Below are 12570 nucleotides of genomic sequence, written 5' to 3' on the forward strand. Positions count from 1 at the left end.
CCATTCTCATCCTTTGGTTTTTCTCTTTCCTTCTGCATCATAAGATTCTGAATTTCTTCGTGTTCTTGTTCTTAAAGCACACATGCTCTCTCTCTCTCTCTCTCTCTCTCTCTCTCTCTTCAAATTCAACCAACGCACGCCTCTCCAGCTCGCCCATGGAGACGATGCAGAACGGACAAGCTACAGAGGAGGCCACGGCAGCTCGGGACGGCTCTCTTTGCGGATACGAGTCGCTCCATCGCCTCCTCCGCCACGATCTCAACCCCCAAGTCTTTCAGGTTTTCCCTTCTCCGTTGCATCTCTCTCCTCAGTGTCGCTCGATCGGTACTGGCTCGCGGAGCAGTATCCGGTCGATTTGAATCCTTGTCGCTGTTGATCCAATTGACTTGGCGTGTATTTCTCGAGTGTTATTATTCGATTGGATTTTCACCTGAGCTTATTAAGGAAACGAAGTTGATTCCGTGAAATCCACGGGATTAGAAACGACATAGTTTCGTTTTGGGGAAGATGTTCTGGCACTGGTGCTTTTTTGTAAGCTTGATGGTGCTAGCATCTACAGATTTCGAATTGTTGCTGATCAGGAAAGGAAAGGCTTCATGGAGAAGGATTGCTGTAGTAAAATCTTGGAATGAAATACGCAAATGATGTGGTCAGATTGTACTATTCTGTTCTGCTCGATTTGTCTCGTCTCTCTGCTCGCCTTTTCCAATTAAACTTAGGCTTTGTTGTTTACATGAATATTGATGTCATTAGTCAATCTAGGAGAATGTTTGTATCTGCTCTGCATCTTGCGGGTCTGCATATGTAGACATACCATTTACTAGTCGAGTTAAATAGGAGCTGGACTTCCGTCAGAAAGGTGGATCTTAGGAATTCTAGTGGTATTATTCCGTTAGTTTTCACGATTGGAATGGTTGTGGCCTCCCGAATCATACGACTGAACACAAAAAGAATTACAAGAAGTAAGGATAGACAGCTTAAAAGTCTTAGTATAGAAAGTTGGAGTTGATCGAGTAATTTCTATTCCGAATGAATTTTGAATTGACACGGATCAACTGCCCATGAAAATATTTGTTGAGACAACTTTAACGACTGAGCAATCGGTGCCTTCTTCCTAAAATGTCAAAAACTCAGAGCATGCCATTCCATTGTGATACAATCTTACTTTTTTGTTAAATCTTTTTGATATTGATTTCAGGAAGTCAGTCGTTTACATATTGGATTGAATTGTGTAAGGACTCTTCAAGTTGATCCTCTGGCGGATTCTGCAAAAGCTCTCTCATCTGAATGTAAGTTTGACATACAGGTGATCCTACTACTGTTTCTGTTTTTGTGGTGCTTACTGGATGTGGCGATTTAAAGGTTGTTGCTAAGAGTCCTGGTCACACTACTCTGCACTGTTTCATGTGCTTCAATACCATTAGGTTGGAGTTTGATAAAGACTCACTATAAATCAAATATGTTCCTCATGTAAAATAGTTTTCTTGATAGTATGAAACTTGTCTTCTCAGCACATTCCTGCTTGGAGCATATGGCGAATCTGAGTGTGTGCATAAGAAATACTTGCTTGTCATCGGTGAGATGACTGAACATCCTGAAACGATTGAACAAGCTTTTTGGCGTACTTCTCTCTAGGGAAATCAGTTTCAATGCCTCATGTTCGTTTTGGCAACCATGGCAGACAAAGTTGCTTAACTCCACCCAACAAACACTCAATTTATGATTGCCTTTATCTAATGTCACCTCAATAGCCTCTGAAGCAAGTTCCTCCAGCATTGCTCAGGCCTGCAAATGAAAGTTCAGGCCAACAATTGTTTGGAAGTTCTCTGAGGGACATGAGCAAAGACCTTCCGATGTGTGCTCCTTGGTCTCTCTGCAAAGGGGCATAGGGAACTTCTATTTATAACTCAGTAATCTTTCATTCCTGTGATAGATAAAAGAGCGTGGACCGACTAATATTATGTCACTGAGATTCATACATATGGTCCTAACTGGGGAAATATTTGTTTAAAAGCAATGACTTGCAAAGATCTGGTCCAGATGTCCTTTGGCAATATTGAGAACTTATCACTAGGGAGGTCTTGAAGAGCATAGTCCTGGAAATGAGCTATTCTGAAATCTGTTTTAGCATAGATTCTTGGTTCTGAGTTTTTCTATGAGATGGAAGGTGTGAGAAAGTCTGACTAGCATAGTCTTGTGCCATGTTGGGATTCTGTGGAGTTGGTGAGCCAATGGATAGAGTAATGTGCAACGTTTGATGTCGTCGAACCATTCTAGTTGATTAAACTTGCTATCGTTGAAGCTAAGAAGTACTCTTACATATTCTTTGTGGCAGTCGCTATTTGGTAGTTGTTTGCTCTTATTGAAAAACATTACTGCAGTTCTTGGCAGGATCCTTTGATTTTTATTCATCCTGACCAGTTTTGTGGAATTGATCAATTTATTCTGATTTTCTTTCAGGCATTTCGCTTTACGGCAGACATGGAGTAATTAAGAGAACCACGAGTTGTCATAGTTGGGCTTGTTCAAAACTCTATAATTCTTCCCACAACTGCTTCCTTTCTGGATCACGAGAGAATGAAAGATGCTGCCGGTGCTTCAGGAGTGAACATCTTATGCTTGCATGTTAGTCACGTCATGAAGCTTGAGCTGTACATTTTTTGGTTTGTCCTTTTGGACTTGAAAGACTGAAATTCAACTACTGAACTAATCTGCAATCTAGGAAGCGTGGATGATGCCATTTGCCTTTTGCACTGGAGAGAAGAGGCGGCGTGAGAACATGTTCATTGTCAATCCTATCCTTGAGAGGGATCGCTGCCGTTGCCAACAGTTCATTGATCGGGTAGGAACAGAATCATTTTCCAATCTGTTCACATCAGGTGACGGAAAGCCACGGCAAGCTGATTTCGGGCACTTTTATGGATCCAGTCACTTTTCAGCTCCAGATCCTCCGTGCACACGCCCCTGCAGAGATGGACCAGTGGTCTAAGACATGGATTTGAACCTCTGTAGGCAGCTGAAAGACAAGTGGGGGCTCGGGATGATTGCGCAGTACGGGCTCTATGCAGATATGCTCGCTCGGTATCTGATCCCTTGCTGCATAAGAAGTCCTCTTAAGTTCTTGATTTACAACACTGTACATTCAGGGTTGACATTATCTGATCGTCGTTCATGTTCAATCAACGTGTTTCCATGAAATTCAAGGACACGACAGTTCAATCAAAATTTATAGCTCAATCATCATGCCTTCTCAAATCTTGCGTGATAAACCAATGAATAGCATCTTGAATAGCATCTTTTTGTCATTTCAACAGCATAATTACGTTCTTATTAAAACGAGAGAGCGAGGGTTGGGACGCTATGAGGAAAATGACCTTATGAAAATTCTATATCGAAGGTTAAGATGAAAGCAAAATGGAAATGCCTCCCAAGGTGCCCGAAGTGCTGGCTAATGCATGGAAATTGCTAAAAGAAAAAATCCTCGTACTTTTACAAGTTCTTTAATCAAATTCGTTCAACACCAAATTCAACCAGTGGGGCAATAGGTCGAAACGATTTTGTGACGTGAATAAAATTTGTCCAATGAGAACGTCCACTTGGGCATTGGCATTGGCTAAATTTTAGAAAAAACATGAATGAGTATAAATACAAGTGGGACTGCGGGGAATGGGAGGGTGGTCTCAATGCAACCATACAAAGGTTATCAGCATGAAATTGGTGAGCTCCAATTAATGCCATTCGTATCCTGACGTGCGAATCACAATAAGTTCTAAACTCTTTTATCTTTTTAACCTTCTTTAGTCACCGACAAATGGAAGCTACTGATGCAGAGTCGGAGGTTGAGATGAGGAAGATTTTTATCCAGGTAAGTGATTCTATTTTCAATTTCCCTCTTTCCCATTGACTGACAGTTTTGAAAAAGAAGAGGGAGCTGCCGATAAGAACTGAAGATTAGGGGTGGAATAGTCTCTTCACCTACATGGTAAAAAGCTAATTCGCATTAGCTAATAAACAAATAAAATTAGGCATAAATGACTCTTAAAATGATAACCGATTTCTAATTGATTGACCATTAGTGTGCCGAATAAGCAAATCCTCTATCGAAGCATCCCATTTGATTTCTTTTTCCTTTCCTTCAACTCTCTTAACGTTTGATATCCATTGTTTTCTTTTCGTTTCTTTTCTTTTTTTATTGTGAGAAATTGCATAAAAAAAATCTTGACATTTAGCTTAATGTACAATCAAGCTTTAAAATTTGAAAAAGTGCGATTAAGTCATAAACAATTTGAATTAGGTGTGTCAAATCCTTCCTAATGACCACTCAACCAGATTTGCTGACGTCACGTGCTTCAATTTTCTAATAGGTATTTAGTGACCAATACGCAAGTAGATTCAGATTATAGTCTATTGATCACTTACTGAAATAATCAAGGATGAATATCAAAATCCAGCATTGACATTGAAGGAGGAAGTTCCATAAAAAGAATGGTCTCTGTGACGCTCGGGAAATTCGAACCACGTAATTTGCCCAAATTCAATAAAGAGGAAGAAATTGAATTTTAATCGGTGCAAATTTTTGGATTGCAAGGACATAAGTGACGATTTTTCGACGTTTCCCGAAATGTCGTTCGATTTCGATCGGGTCTCGAAATCGTGGTCGCCGCGAATTAGGATTTTTATTCGTCGCGCCTAAACTTTCCCAAACCGAAATTAGCCCGTGAAAATCCAAATTTTATTCCCAACCGGTTGAGTCAAAATTCTGATCAGTCCCAATTTATCAAAAGACCGTTTCGCCCCTGGATATTATACGTATATGACGAAAACATTTATTTTGAAGAGATGGCTGGGCCCCACCTTTGGTCAATTCAGCCCCCACCAGTCAAAGCCATGTGACTTCTCTCTCTCTCTCTCTTTCCTCTTGCTCCCTCATCCTCCTGTTGCTCGCGCGAGAACAGCCCCCACCCCCTCACCGAACATCCATTCTCTTCTCCTCCGGCCATTTTCGTGCGACCAACACCCCAACCACCACCACAGACCCCTAGCCACCTCCGCCCGTTGCTCCACCTCCCTCCGACGCCGTCGCTGGTCGCCGGACTGCCGTGAAAGCCGCCGTGGAAGCTCTGCTCTGTTTTAGCGCCCTTGAAGCCGAGACTTCCAACTCCTCCTCCGGTCGTTCACGACACCGTCGAAGCCAACCACCACCTCAACAACGTCCACTAGCCTCCTCACCACCATCCCGACCCAACCTCGCTGCTCGTCGTCCACCGGAACCGCCGCAAACAGCCCTGGAAATCGACAACCCTCTTTTTTCGGGTTTTGCTGTTTTTGCTTCTGTTCCAGCTCAAACCGCCCCCTTCCGCCGCTCACCACCGCCACCGACGACCTCCTTAGAGTCCTATCTTGTCCCTCGGAGCTTGTGGTGGTCGGCCGCCGCCCGTAGAGCCCGATTTGAGCCTCGATCGGACCTCCCCTGTTCGCCCGCTTTTCCTCTGTTTTCGCGCGATCATGATGCATTCTGCTGTTCCGCCGCTTCCGGCCACCGCCCCCAGCTGGTCCCGAAGGTCGTCCTCGACACAGTAGGTGAGTCCCCGAGCCTTCCCCGGCCTTGCCTCGATCCGTGAGATCGTTTTTCCCCCAAATTCAGCCCGGTTTCCCCTGTTTTTACCTATGTCGGTTCTGTTTTTCAGCTTCCGTCGCTCGCCGGACCTCCAATCGCCGAGCCGCCACCGTTTGCAGCAATTTCACCGCCGAACTTGTCACTGTTTTCGGCCGTGAACAGTGTCTCCCGAACAGTGCCGCCGGTGAACAGTATTTCCGGCGTGAATAGTGATTTTCGGCCCCGGTCTCAAAAATCGTGCCCGACCCGACCTCGACCACCGTTTTTGGTGAGTTGACCCTAATCCTTGGTTAGGGCGCTAATTGCGCCTAGGATTAGTTAGCTAGTCGATAGGGTATTTAGGTAGATTTGATTATGGTCGGATTAGTTAGAAACCCGGTTTAGGGTAAATGGCCATAATCGATTAAATTAGAATTTTCTGTGGCTAATTAATGTTAGTCGGATGTGATTGTGTATTGTGATTTGATCGCGAGCGAGCGATAGGTTAAGGACGAGCGATCGATTGGCGATTATAAATCAAATTGGCTAATTAATTACTCTGGCACGAAATTGAGCCTTTATGTGGCCTAATCGAATTGGTTTATTCGTGTTGAATTGAGGACTTGGTGTGGGCGGGTCGCCCCGTTGAAATGTTGATTTGAGTGTTCTGATTGCTCGTTAAATGAATTGGTGTTTGCTTGGGAATTAATTGTCCCGTGTGTCCTTGCGGCGTCTATTTGGTAGTCTGCATATGCATATGACCGTGTGCAAGATCAAAGACATATTTTAGCATGAAAATGGCCTTGGGCCGAGTCTTTGAGCACGTTTGTGTGAGCATCCGGCCTAAATCAAAGAGAATAAATTGATTGATGTGTCGGGTGTGCTGTATGGTCATATGACGAAACGATGATGGGTTTTCCTGGCAAGTTCGTCCATACACATAGTACACACCGTACCATTTTTATGGAACCACACGACTTGCCGGAAGCACGATAATTCATGCCCCGTATGGTACGTACGGTTTTAAGGGATTATCGGATGCCGGTCGCGGCTTGTGATGGACCGAAGCCCCGAATAGGGATGCCTACTTGCCGTGCCGTGCGAGGTGCCTTGGACACACTGCTTGTAGTAGCCGTTGCCGAGAGGGAAAAGGAACGTAGCCGGGTCCTGCCGGAAGAATGCGGGATCGCATTATTTGTGAGAGTCGATCACGCCGGTCACGTGGATCCTCATCACTGTGGCGCCAAGAGCGCGATCATCGTTAATAAATGGACTCGTGTGGTGTCCAGTGCATGCTTGTGAGTGTGATGCGTGTTCGGTTGGTCGTCTGATGTGGCTGTTGAGTGGAGTCAAGCATTGCATTACGTGTGGCTGAAGGCTGGTAAGTATGCATGTGGGTGATTATTGTCATATGATATGATGGCTGGATATATGTCTACATCGTGATTGTTTTTATAATCCTCGTGTTTAGGAGGTTACGGGTGAATCGGTGTCCTAACCGAGCTTAGGCTCGATTCACTGAGATTTATATCTAACCCCGTTGTGGGAACCACTTTCGGGTCCCAAGTGATGGAGCTTTGCGAATACCAAGGCCAGGTTATGAGAGTAGTCTTTTGGAGTAGATGAGAAGTTAACCTTATCTGACCTAGTAACCTTTTGAGGTCTTAGTGAGCTGCCTCGAAGTATGGGGTTGTATATATTTACGTAGCTCGGTAGGGTTAAGACTCATCTGCTGTCTTGTAACTACGTATGCTATTTTTGATTATCCGCCTTGGTATGTATCTCCTGCTATGCTATCCCTGTTTGTTTATATGTTGTCCGGGAGTAAATCGTTTCCGCATGCGTATATAGTTGATAGGTCGATAACGCGCCTGGGACGTTATCCTTCGTGACCTCGTGGCGATTTGGTAGGGATGTCACGGGCTCGAGAGTCGGGGCGTGATAGTCTCTCACCTTTCCAGCTTACGGCTAGAGGTGGAGTTTGGCCTCACGGCATAGTCTGCCCTGCCCCCATCACTTCGTGAACTAATTCTATGGATTTCAATCTCAGTACCTCTAACGCTATTCTTGATACATTTTCGATCGACTAACAGACTGTCCGAACTGATGAAGGAGCAAAGCTTCAGCGACAAGACTCGGAATGTCTGTCAATCTTATCCTATAAGTGATTATGCTCTCTACCTGACTAATTCAAGTAGGATGGAAAATTCCAAACACGAGGTGAGCCCTGGCATGCTGTCTCCTCGTAGTTCTTCTTGTCAGCGTTTGCAGGCAACTACATCTCCCGAAGCAGCTAGCAAGTCCAAGTTGCAGAATCCTTTATTCACAGTAGTCAACTGATCACGTAACCTATTGAAGCAAAATGTGGTAAGAAGAGATCCTGAGATACTAGTACTCGTGCAGAATTTGGTTTGGTTAACTTGAGTTAATTATCATACCTTTTGCGTTCTTACTCATAGATCATTTGCTGATAAAAAATCGAACCCCGCAGTTTCTTAAGGGGCGCAACAATGGAAGCATGCAAGCCACGACTCTTAAATGTTCGGACGGGTCATGACCACTGAAGCTCCTGCACTACACACAACATGGCTCGGGGACTTCTCTAAAGAAAGGAGATGTCCGCATGTTCAAGCTTTTAGAATTGATGCTATTGAACTCAAAAGTCTCCCTTTTCGGAAGGGATGTTAAGAATTAGGCGTAAACTTTGGTATGCCTACAAAAAAATTTATGGTCTGCTATGTTTTGTTTAGTGAATCGGATCAAAGAAAGCAAACCTTTCTGCTTCAAGTGATCTACTGGTGATAAAATTTCCTGAGGTTTTTTAGAGACTAGTAAAAATTACGAAGGGAAATTGCATTTTCCAAAATTCCAATCTCTTTGCATGTTTGCTGTCTTTATTTGACAAAGTATAAATCGAACTCGTCCGCAGCATGGGATCGATAAAATAAAAGGTCATAAGCAATCCTCATCTCACGCCAATATGCAGAGTTGATCAGTAAATGAACACGGATTTTGGAGTATTTCTTGAAGTAATTTCTTTTACCCTTGAGGTGATCTCGGAAAAGGAAAGAAAAAATGGTCCCGCACCAACTCTGTTGTCTAGAAAAGTTCGAAGATGGAGTGATTCTTTATACTAATTAGATATTATCTCCTTAAGATGATAATTTCATGCTCTGCTCTAGTCCTCGCCTGCCTCTGGTTGTCCCGCAAACTCTATACAATCTCCGAAACAATCACTCAAGTTCATTCCGGCTGCCTGAGAATATGCATGGGGCAGAGTACTCTTTCGCGGGTTCATCAAGATACATATTCAGGAAAACAAACAAGTTGCGACCTCTTAGAGATTTAGAAAGATTGTGGCCGGCGAAGATAAGGAGCTATCCAATCGAGCATGTGGCGCTCTCCTCTGCCGGTCGGCAAGCATTTGTTGCCATTGATGGAGACAATGTAGTAGTGTTCAAAGTCTCAATTTCCGGCGCTCAAGTTTGAATATAAATTCTTCTTAAAAAAATAACTACTTGACTTAAATCTAGATCTACAATCATTTACAAATAAGGCAATTTTTCTAATTCCCTATCTACATTACTCTGCTAAATATTAGAATCTGATGGACAATTCAAAGCATGGCTCTACTAATATGATGAAAAGAGTGATCTCGAATAATAAGTCTACTAATTCGTCATGAGCTAGACCTGATATTCTCGATGGGCCAAACCCATCTTAAGAAGGCAAGGACACAATAATGCTTTTAGGCCCGTCAATATAGGTAGATCGAGGTTCAATATGGGCATTTAATACACCAATGATAAAAAAGTTTATACGCATTTTGTTGCTTAATAGTAGGAAATTATAGAATGATTTCTTGTAACCCCAAATAGGATTAGCGAGTTATTTAGTCCTTCGAATTCATTAACCGATGTCTTTAACCATTATATGTAACCATCCGTAAAATAGTTACAAAAACCTATACATTTCTTGTAAACTTCTTTCAATCAATTATAGAATTCAACGTCTTTTTATAATTTTATTTATCTCTACTTTGCTATGATTTATCTTTCCTTGCATTTACATGGCTAGCCACGATTGCGTCTAATCTCTGTACCTTTAAGTTTCTTGTCATTTACGTTTCTGCCCCCTTTACGACCTTTGTTGATTCCTATTGATCCATCCATATTCTCGAAGGATCTAATAGAAGGAATTGAACAAGTCGTCGGAATCTCAATGGTGAGTAAGCTAGCCCACTTAGTCCCCATCGAAATCAATTAGTTATTCTTGGTCTAATTTCGATCAACTCCCACGTCGTCCCATTTTTGATGCCTTCGATTTCCCATGCGTTCTTCTTAACGAGCTTTCTATATGTCATTGACTTTTCTTCGTCGCAATGATGAGCTAAACTGGTTGTTGCCACTCGTATTACTGAACATGAACAGCTTCCCGGAGGTAGTTGTCCTGCAATCCCAGGAACGAATGTCTTCTTCAAATAAATGCTTCGTCTTATTAAATTGGCTCACATAAAGCCCCCACGGAACTATGCTATATTTAGATTGTTACACAACTTGTGCTCGAGGGATGACTTCTTGTCTCCGAAGGGACGATGAACAGCGCCGGCGAAGTTTTGCATTGGAGACACCTCATTTCTTCAAGATCATACTCTCTCACACACTTCGCCTTTGTAAGTTCTTTTCTTTAAGCGTTCTTTTGGATGTACCAAGGCTTGGAAGGCTGATGCGTTCTACGCGCTAGCCTTTTCTTTCGAGTCGATTCGTGTTAAAACATATCCGGCACTGCTTGTTTATGAGAAACTAGGGAATTCCGAAGATGTTTATGAGAAAGTATGGCAAGTCTCTTCCCGAAACGGTCCGTTTGAGGGTTCCGAACGGTGGAAGTTGGAGTGTGGAATTGGAAAAATGGGATGATATGGATTGGTTATCAAAGGGATGGAAGGAATTTGCGGAGCATTACTCAATTTGTGAGGGCCACTCCTTAGTCTTCAAGTATGTGGGGGACTTGGATTTTCACGTGCTCATATTTGACAAAAGGCAATGGAGATAGATTATCCGCTAATGAATGCTAATGACGGCAAGAAATCGAACCTCGACACCGTCGAATTTGTCCCGCCTAAAATGGGAGATGTTAATGATGACCGTAATCTCGGACTGGGTTCCAAATCAAAAGGCTTCCAAACTGATCAAGAACCGAAGCTTTTAGCACACGATTAAAAAGGTGTGTGAATCTTAGCCTATTAGTAATGCATGTGTTTTGCCTCGTTTTTTTCTTACGTTCTCTGCTTGATTGATTCAGATCGGATGGAAAGTTCCAAACATAAGGTGTGCCCTGCCATGCGGGCTTCTTGTACCTTCACTTCTAAACGTTCGTGGGTAACTACGGCTCTCAAAGAAACCAACAAATACGAGCTGCGGTTTCCTTCCTTCACGGTAGTTATCCTGCTATAATATGTCTCGAATTTGAACCCGAAGTCAAAATCTGAATATTTTGAATTGGATACTTCCTATTTGAAATTGGAGTCCACGCAGAAAATAAACATAAAAGGAAAGTGCAATTGAATTCAGATAAGGAATTTTTTATTGGATGCACTTTGATATACGGTTTTGATCTTGGCTTTCAATTGGAAAGTCCAAGCGGACTTTGTTTTCTTTGAAGTTTGACTTGGTCAATAAAAGATAAGAAGAAAAGGAAGATACGGGTCCTTGCAAAAGTCGGTCTCGGTACATATATATTATAATATGTACTTGTGATTTGAAGGGAGACACGAAAAAAAAAAAAACGTGAAGTCTTCAAGAAGTGCTGGCAACGAGTCTTGGCAGTGGGTTAACTTCATCGTGGATTCTGTCCGTGGAATTACTTGAATAACTTTGTGTCCTAGTTGAGAAATTCTTGCGGTAAGAATTTGTATTTTAATTCATTTGTGAGATTGAGAGATTATTTTACTAGGAATTGGGGGCTAAACACTGTGTGCGTTATTGGATGTAATTGGGCTGGGAAACACTGAGAGTGTTTAAGTTACTCGAGTTTGGTCTGTAATCTCCGTATATCACTTGATCTATAGTGAAATTCGTTGCTGCTCTTCTCGTGGATGTAGGTCTCTACGATTGAACCATATACATCTGGTGTCCGATTTATTTTCTTGTTCTGTCTATTTTATCATTCGATCACTTGTTCCGCGCAATAATTGGTATCAAAGCTAGGCTTATCGAGTTGAAGCAAATCGATGGCGACAGAATAATTAAAAGTGAAAATCGACAAATTTGAGGGGAAGAACTTTGGTTTTCGGAAGATGCGGATTGAAGACTATTTATACCGGATGAAGCTGCACTTGTCCCTGTTTGGGGAGAAACCGGAGACGAGGAAGCAAGTTGATTGGGAATTGTTGGATAAACGAGCGCTGGGTGTTATTCGACTTACGTTGGCTCGTAACGTTGCGTTTAATATCGTCAAAGAGAAGACCACTACGGGTTTGATGAAAGCCATGTCGGATATGTACGAGAAGCCCTCTATGATCAACAAAGTCTATTTGATACGACGTTTATTTAATTTGAAGATGAGCGAAGGTGTGTCATTTGCTAACCATATCAATGAATTCAATGTGATTGTTAGTCAATTGAGTTCAGTTGATATTGACCTTGAAGATGAGGTATGTGTTTTGATTCTGTTATCTTCATTGCACGATAGTTGGAATACTACTATTACCGCTGTTAGTAATTCCTCTGGGTCAATAAGTTTGACGTTTGATGGTATTTGAGATTTGATTTTAAGTAAGAACAACTGTAGAAGAGAATCTGATGAATATGTATCTACTGTTTTAGTATGTGAAAATAGAAGAAGAACTAATATTCGTGGTAGCAGAAGTAGTATGAACTCGAATAGACGTAGTCAGTCTAGGACTAGTGGTGATGTCTGTTGGAATTATGGCGAGAGATGGCATCTTAGAAGGAATTGTTTTAAGTTGAAAAATG

At 42.4% G+C, this 12570-nt stretch overlaps 1 pseudogene; it reads left to right on the forward strand.

The window, feature by feature from the left end:
• Positions 1-146: 146 nt before the first annotated feature.
• Positions 147-7936, forward strand: LOC115731864 (annotated as a pseudogene).
• The last annotated feature ends 4634 nt before the right edge of the window (positions 7937-12570 follow it).

Source organism: Rhodamnia argentea, chromosome 5 (assembly GCF_020921035.1).
Source record: "Rhodamnia argentea isolate NSW1041297 chromosome 5, ASM2092103v1, whole genome shotgun sequence".
NCBI classification, from domain to species: Eukaryota; Viridiplantae; Streptophyta; class Magnoliopsida; order Myrtales; family Myrtaceae; genus Rhodamnia; species Rhodamnia argentea.